Here is a 9,417-nt window from a genome sequence, read left to right as displayed (position 1 = left end):
TAAATTGTTTTTGTGCTGCCCCCGATCACTTGTCTAAAGCCAGCTATCTTTTGAACTTGTATGTTCATTTGTGTTTATGTATTAAAGTAAAATAGCTACCCACACACACACACACACACACACACATCGATGCACACACACACACGCACATGTACATGCATGTATATATATATATATATATATATATATATGAGGAGTGTATTTCTATTGACATAAGAGGATTAATACACAAGTGTGCAGTGGATCGTTAGAGAGATGTACACAAGAGAGATCACTTGAGCTTAAGAGTGAAGCTTTGTACAAGAGATAGGCTAAGCTTATGTGTTTACTAAGAGGTAGACTCACAATGAGATGCATAAGGACTTCACTGGATGATTCACAATGAGGCGTGGCCTCTATATATATATATATATATATATATATATGAGGAGTGTATTTCTATTGACATAAGAGGATTAATACACAAGTGTGCAGTGGATTGTTAGAGAGATGACTTGAGCTTAAGAGTGAAGCTTTGTACAAGAGATAGGCTAAGCTTATGTGTTTACTAAGAGGTAGACTCACAATGAGATGCATAAGGACTTAACCGGATGATTCACAATGAGGCGTGGCCTCTTTTATATAGAGGAGTGCCTCCTTAATAAAGACGAGTGTCTTGGCAACGCACACAAAGATAACTTTCCGGATGAAGGAGTGTATTTCTATTGATATAAGCAAACAAGATAGGAAAAGTGCAGTGGATTGTCAGAGTAATGTACACAAGAGAGATAGCTTTAGCGTAAGAGTGAATCTTTGTACAGGCGATAGGCTAAGCTTATGTGTTTACTAAGAGGTAGACTTGACTCACTGGATGATTTACTATGAGGCATGACCTCCTTTATATAGAGGAGTGCCTTGGATTGAGGGGCAAGATTTTGCCTTGATGAGCAAGGTAGTGGATGTCATTTTACATGAGTGGGTATCACTTTACACTATTGGGTGTCACTGTCCAAGGGAGTCTTACAAGATGGTCAGCAAGTTTTTCCGAGCAACAAAAAAAATGAGCAAGTCCCTCAATAAATTTATTTGTAAGTTAATGAGATTTTCAAAAATGATAGGGGAAAAGAGACATAGTGTGATAACACTGTGTGATAAGTGGTTATAGAGTATGATAAAGACTTTCATCTATTCTACCCATGCTAAATATGTACTAACATCCAAGCATAAGTGTTTGTACTCTTGACAATAGGTACATCATCAACCACATCTTCTAGATCTATGGCTATCTACTTGATCAACAATTGTTAAAAATACTTAAAGCAATTGATCGACTACTTGTCCTCTTAAGGTTGGACAAAATTTACAAGCTTGCATGGGTCTACTAGATGCAAGAGGGCGAGATGGTGGATCAACAACATCCACGGGAAAGGATGGACGTATGTTTGCTGTGAACAAGGCTCTCGTAAACTCTGCATCATGTAAGTCACACTCTCTAGCAAGAGCATGACCTCTGTCCATATGGATCCACCAATGAACTTCTCTCCCCCTCTCTCTCTCTCTCTCTCTCTCTCTCTCTCTCTCTCTCTCTCTCTCTCTCTCTCTCTCTCTCTCTCTCTCTCTCTCTCTCTCTCTCTCTCTCTCTCATGCTTGCAACAGGAAACTGCTTGCAAGCAGTTGTAGACCACTCCTTATCATCGTCGTACAACACGTACTGATTGCTGTACCATATTCTGTGGCTAGTGTTTCCATTGCCTTGCAGGTAAAATACATCAAGATGCACTCTAGATGCTTTACTCTCTAATTGGCTTCCGAGAGCCCCATAACTGCAGAGCTTGCACACGTGTGTGTGTGTGTGTGTGTGTGTGTGTGTGTGTGTGTGTGTGTGTGTGTGTGTGTGTGTGTGTGTGTGTGTGTGTGTGTGTGTGTGTGTGTGTGTGAGAGAGAGAGAGAGAGAGAGAGAGAGAGAGAGAGAGGATCCTTGCAGTAGGTAGCCGCTTGCTAGCAGTTGTAAACCACCCCTCATCACCATCCTACAGTACGTCCCATCCTTGTTTACGGATTTCCCTTCCCACCTTTCCAAAATTTCTTGTGTGGTGAGCCTGGCGGCGTCCATCCTCGCTACCCCCATTGCCCTTGCTTATGAGAGGAACACCGGATTGGCCATTGCTGCAAGTAAAGCGTGATTGATATGGAGGTTTGGATGGGTAAGGAGCTGTTGAAAATTTCTAGTGCTGTTGAACAGATAGTGATCAACCTTGCTTCTCGAAAGAAGACTTACTAAGCGCATGGGAAGGCAGACATCACAAGCATGGCTAATCCTTGATTACTCTTGAGGACTTTTGCAAGTTCCTAGGATCGTGCATGTTTTGCAGGCACTACATTGGCATTGGAACAGTTAGCTTCAGCCGTCTACACATCGCTGTTCACTTCAATTCTAATGCATGTACAGTATGATAGTATCTCTCGTTTGACTTTCAGTGGAAAACCTACACAGGTTCTCTCTCTTACTCATAGACAAATTCCAAGCCCACCATTAAGGTTCTCTCTCTCTCTCTCTCTCTCTCTCTCTCTCTCTCTCTCTCTCTCTCTCTCTCTCTCTCTCTCTCTCTCTCTCTCTCTCTCTCTCTCTCTCTCTCTCTCTGTGTGTGTGTGTGTGTGTGTGTGTGTGTGTGTGTGTGTGTGTGTGTGTGCGCCTTGTGCACGTTTGACATAGATTGTTGGACGCAATAATGGTGCCACACGAGGGCAGCAGAGGATGACATTAGCGTTCACAGGGTTAGCTAAAGCCCTTGGTTGCTATAAGGCTTGATTTTAAGAAAAACCTTCAATTCCAAGCTTCCAAGGACTTGCATAAGTTACAGGTTCTCTCTCTCTCTCTCTCTCTCTCTCTCTCTCTCTCTCTCTCTCTCTCTCTCTCTCACACACACACACACACACACACACACACACACTCACACACACACACAGACACGTGCGTGCAGACATGCAAGCCATGTGCAGGTTGCTTCTCTCAGCCGTGTGCACAGTATCACTCACTCTCTCACACAAATTCTCTCAAGTTAACACACAGCCAAAGCCAATTAGCTGAATCAAATGCACCTGCACCCCTATTAATGGCCTCTAAAATCTCACATGGACCATAAATCAGGCGTTCTATCTCTCTATCAAATGCACCTGCAAAAGAAGTGGATCACTATGGAAAGTTACTTCTACATATGTGCAATAGTACCGGAATGCTCATTGCAAATGGTGTATCTCTATGGCAAGGCACCAATGACTTTACATGTAGAAAGCACAACGGTGCTAGCGTGATTGACTATATGTTGTTCTCGGAAGCCACTCTAGAATGCATACAAAGCTTTACACTTGGTGAATGGAATCCGGAATCGGATCATAGGATGTTATGTATTGACCTCAAGTGTGGTAAACGGCCCAAGCATGTAGCTTCCAATCATGATGTGAATCATTTGTACCTACGTCTAGACTTCAAACGAGCACTTATATATGCTGATATGGTGGACCAAATGTTAAGCATGATAGAGCATCAAGAGAGCCCAACATTAGAATGCAAGTGGAAAGTTTTCAAAGAAGTAATTTTCTCTTGTGCGAAGGAATGCTTTTCGGTGAAACACATGTCTTGCAAAAGGTCTAAGAAGGGTAGCACCAAGAAGAAATGGTTTGACATGGAATTTAATCAAGCCCGAAAACACTTGCTAAGATTGGATGCAATCAAAGACAAGGAACTTTACTTGGAATGTTCACACACATACAAAGCACTTGTTCAAAAGAAGAGGAGAAGGTGGGAAGTCGAAAAACAACTTCTTTTAGCACAAGAGAAAGCACATGCACGTGGCAAGTTTTGGCAAAATCTAAAAGGCAAGCGCGTTGAGAGCTTTGGTGACTTGACTCTTGAGGATATGTATATGCATTGTAAGAATCTCTATGAGCAACCCAATGTTGATAAGATGGAGTGTTGTAGCTCCCTTCCATTTATGTCTCCCTTCTTTACCATTGAAGATATATGCCGCGCGCTTGAGAAACTTGCTACTCGTAAGGCAGGTGACCTTCAAGGTGTCAAGGCTGAAATGATTAGATGGACAAGCAAGAAAACACAATATTGGATATGCGATATGTTTAACCTTGCACTTCAGTATGGCATGCCTCATGATTGGAGTGCAAATTGGATCAAACCTTTGCACGAAGGAGGAGATGTAAACAATGTGAACAAATATCGCACTATAACGGTTGGTTCTTTAATGGCAAAGTTATTTGGATGTATCATGGAGATGAAGATAAGTGAATGGGCTGAAAAGAATGGCAAACGTGCACTTGGCCAAGCAGGTTTTCGAAAGCATCATAGCACTATTGATCACCTTGTCACTCTTCGAGTTCTTATGGAAGCGTCTCGATTGAAAGGAAAAAAGTTGTATTGTTGCTTTGTGGATTTCAAGAAAGCTTTTGACATGGTAGCGCGAGGAAATCTTTGGAGACGTATGCAAAGCCTTCAAGTGCCGAGAGAATTTATGCATGCAGTCTTTCGCATCTACCAAAAAGTGATATGTCGATTACGTATGGGAGATGGAATTTCAGAATTTTTTGCAAGCACTATTGGTGTCAAACAAGGATGCCCACTTTCCCCAACCCTCTTTGGGCTACTCATTGATGAATTGGAATGCATGGTTCTTGACTTTATGCAGCAAGAAGGCATAGAAGAGGTTAAGATTGGAAATGCGGTGATCATGCTTTTGCTTTATGCCGATGATGTAGTGCTCTTGGCAAATACCTTAGAAGATGCACAAAAGCTTATGAGTGTCTTGGAACGCTTTTGCCTACATAGCGGGCTGATTGTGAATGGATCCAAAACCAAGGTTATGCTTGTAAAGACCCTCAATGATGAAAATCCATGCATTGTATATAACAATGAGAAACTTGAAGTGGTAGATCACTTCAAGTACCTTGGCCTTGAGGTTCCATCCAATCATAAATGGAAGGATTGTGCAATGCGTCGTTTGGAAGCCGGAAAGAGGGCCTATTATGCATTTGAGAACAAGTGCAATGCAGGAGAGATCAAGTGTTGGGCTCTCAAAAAGTACCTCTTTGACACATTGGTGACACCGGTGCTTCTTTATGGAGTGGAGGTGTGGGGTGGAAGCATCGGGAAGTCTACTTGGAAAGAGTTTGAGAATGTCCAAAAGCGTTTTCTCACCAACTTTCTCCAAGTCAAGACACAAACACCCTACATGCTCTTACTTCTTGAGTCCGTATTGCTTCCCATTGAGGTCTTGGGAATGCAAAGGGTTGTGGAGTACATGCGTAAGACACAACGTAGCCCTTTGCATCGACTTCCTAGAATCGCATATGAAGCAAGTCAAATGGTTCAAAAGACAGGCAAGAGCAAAATACTAAGTTCGGGGTGGATGCTTGATATCAAGAAATGGTTTGGAAGATGGGATGCATGTCACTTGGTCAAGGATGCGTCGATCGACTCCCAAGTTAATGAGGCCTTCTTACAACGCCAATGTATCACGGCTTGGGAGAAATCCGGAGGTTCTCGCTTCAGCCATTACAACACACACGTTGCCCCAAACTACAAATCTCTCTTCTTCTCAGAACAAGGTAACCGAACCCATTCCTACATCCTTGAGCCCATCCCGTTGAGTGCGATCCGCACCATTGCCTCCATTCGTCTTAGCTCCCATTCTCTACGCTGCGAGACAGGACGTTGGGGCACTGGCGAGGAGTGTCATCGACTTTGCACCTTATGCCCTCGTCAAGTGCGAGAGAGTGAGTACCACATACTACTTGAGTGCTCAGCTTTTGACCACATTAGGTCCTCTTTTCCCCATATATTCAGCCATGATCTCTCCCTACATACCTTCCTCTCCCAACCACGATGTGGACTCTCTATTGCGACGCTCATTTCAGTCATTTTTGAGCATCGAGAGTCACTTATGAACTCCACTCACACCACGTGACATGTTCATTTGGTCCCATAGGTCATATTTGACCTCCCAGGACGATAATAGAACTATCTCTCTCTCTCTCTCTCGCTCTCTCTCTCTCTCTCTCTCTCTCTCTCTCTCTCTCTCTCTCTCTCTCTCTCAACCATCTGTGACACAAGATGGGAAGCCTTAATCGAGCCAATTTGCCAATGGAGAAATGCAAGACAGAGAGAGAGAGCCTTAATCGAGCCAATTTGCCAATGGAGAAATGCAAGACAGAGAGAGAGAGAGAGAAAGAAAGAGAGAGAGAGAGAGAGAGAGAGAGAGAGATAGATAGATAGATAGATAGATAGATTTTATTATCGTCCTCGGAGGTCAAATATGACCTATGGGACCAAAGTTACATGTGATGTAGTATGTGTATGGCTGATGAGTGACTCTCGATGCTCCAAAATTGTAGTGATGAGAGTCGCAATGGAGAGCCCACACTTTGGCTGGGAGAGGAAAGTGTGTAGGTCTAAGTTATGGCTGAAAATGTGAGAGAAGCAGGTTCGGATGTGATCAAAAGCTGAGCACTCTAGTAGTGTGTGGTACTCAGACTCTCGAACTTGCAATGAGCATAATGTGCACAATCGACTTGACTCTTCTCCATTGCCCCAACGCCCTATCTCGCATCGAAGGAAATGGGAGCTAAGCCGAATTGCTGCGATAGTGCGTATCGCGGACAAGGGAATAGGCTCAAGCATGTAAGTGTGAGTACGGTTTCCTCTCTCAGCGAAGAACATGGTTTTGTAGTTGGGGGCAATATAGGTGGTGTAATGTATGAAGCGTGACCCACCGGATTTCTCCCAAGCCGTAATACATTGGCGTTGTAGAAAAGCTTCATTCACTTGAGAGTCAATTGAAGCATCATGTAGCAAGTGTAATGCATCCCATCTCCCAAACCACTTCTTTATGTCTTGCATCCATCCCGTGCTCAAGATCTTGCTTTTATGCGTCTTTTGAACTTTTTTGCTTGCTTCCCATGCAATTGTAGGAAGTCGATGTGAGGGGTTTTGACGCATCTTTATCATGTACTCCACAACCCTTTCCATGCCCATAACCTCAATTGGAAGAGATCCCGACTCAAGAAGTAGGAGCATATATGGTGTTTGTGTCTTAACTTGGAGAAAGTTTGTAAGAAAACGCTTTTGGACATTCTCAAACTCTTTCCAAGTAGACTTTGAGATGCTCCCGCCCCACACTTCAACTCCATAAAGAAGAACCGGTGTCACCAATGCATCAAAAAGATACTTCTTGAGAACCCAACACTTGATGTTTCCCGCATTACACATGTTCTCAAATGCATAATATGCTCTCTTTCCCGCTTCCAAACGACGCATAGCACATTCATGCCACTTGTGATTGGATGGAACCTCAAGGCCAAGGTACTTAAAGCTCTCAACAACTTCAAGTGTCTCCTTGTTGTACACAATGCATGGCTTCTCCTTATGGTTGGTTTTCACAAGCATAACCTTTGTTTTGGATTCATTTACAATCAGCCCACTATGCAAGCAAAAGTTCTCAAGGACAACCATAAGCTTTTGTGCATCTTCTAAAGTGTGTGCTAGAAGCACTACATCATCCGCATACAACAAAAGCATGATTACCGCATTGCAAATAGTGACCTCTTCAATGCCTTCTTCTTGCATAAAGTCAAGTACCATTTGTTCCAATTGATCGATGCATAGACCAAAGAGAGTTGGTGACAATGGACATCCTTGTTTAACCCCAATAGTGCTTACAAAAATTTCTGAAATTTCTCTTCCCATGCGCAATTGACAAATCACCTTCTCATAGATTCGAGAAACCGCAAGCATAAACTCACTTGGCACTTGGAGTTCTTCCATCCTTCTCCACAAATTGTTACGTGGAATCATATCAAAGGCTTTCTTAAAGTCCACAAAACAACAATACAATCGCTTGCCTTTCAACCGACTTTCCTCCATGAGAACACGAAGAGTGACAAGATGATCAATGGTGCTATGGCATCGACGAAAACCCGCTTGTCCCTTTGCACGCTTGTCATTCTCTTCAGCCCAATCACTCAATTTCATCTCCATTATGCACCCAAACAACTTTGCCATAAGAGACCCAATCATTATAGTCCGGTAGTTGCTTACATTCTTTACATCCCCTCCTTTATGCAAAGGCTTAACCCAATTAGTACTCCAATCATAAGGCATACCATGTTGAAGTGCAAGGTTGAACATATCACACATCCACTCATGGGTAAAATCTCCCGTCCATTTGATCATCTCCGGCTTGATACCTTGAAGATCTTCCGCTTTGCGAGTGGCCAACTTTTCAAGCCCACCGCATACATCCTCAATAGTGAAAAAAGACGGCATACATGGGAGTGAACCATAAAATGGCATTTTTTCAGTATTTTCTTGCTCATATAATTGCCTACAATGTGTGTACATATCCACTAGACTCAAGTTACCAAAATTCTCAACCCGCTTGCCTCTCAAGTTTCTCCAAAATCTTCCACATGCATGTGCCTTTTCTTGGACTTGAAATTCTTGTTGCTTTACTTCCCATCTTCTTCTCTTCTTTTGAATCAATGCCTTGTATGTATGCAAATGACTTTGATAGTTGTCTTTGTCCATAGTTGCATCAAGCTTTATCAAGGACTTTCGAGCATCTTGACATTCTTTATCAAACCACCTTTTGCGTGATCTATCTTTGTTGATACCATGGAGATGCTTTATGGCAAAGCATTCTTCCGCACAAGAACAAATAGCTTTCTTGAAAGCTTCCCATTTAGTTTCCAATGGTGCATCACATTGAAGCTTTGTCATCCATAATTTTTGCTCAACCATTTCAATGTACATTGGTGCCCGTTTGAAATCCATACATAGTGATAACTTCTCTTTCCTTTGGCTGAGATTATCATGCTTAGTTGCTTCTCCACATGAAAGGTCAATACATAAGGTGCGATGGTCGGACTCCGGGGTCCATTGACCAAACATAAAACTCTTTATGCGATACATGATGGCTTCAGAGAGTAGCATATAGTCAATCACACTATCCCCATTATGTCTTCTACATGTAAATCCATTGGTTCCACTCCACAAAGATACACCATTGGCAATGAGCATACCGGTGCTATTACACATGTGTAAAAGTAACTTTCCATAGTGATCCGGCTCTTTCTCATCCATTGAAGTACGATCATACAAGTGAACTTCCTCCAACTCCCTTGAAATGTATGGCATATCAAATTGTTGAGTATCATGTTGCAATGTTTTTGTACGAGCATTCATATCCCCAAATACAATAACATCACCTTCACCTTTGAAATAAGCAATGTCCTCTTCCAAATCAGAAAATGGTTGATCTCTATCCATGTAAGCATAAAAGGGAGAATCATGATGAGGAATGTAGCAACCGGCTACAAAAATGGGTGCTCTTTTTGGTGTCATAATTTTCAGCCATACATAACGTTTGTACT

The sequence above is a fragment of the Adiantum capillus-veneris genome, chromosome 16, assembly GCF_014529385.1.
Source record: "Adiantum capillus-veneris isolate H3 chromosome 16, ASM1452938v2, whole genome shotgun sequence".
Lineage (NCBI taxonomy): Eukaryota > Viridiplantae > Streptophyta > Polypodiopsida > Polypodiales > Pteridaceae > Adiantum > Adiantum capillus-veneris.
This window is presented reverse-complemented; position numbering follows the sequence as displayed.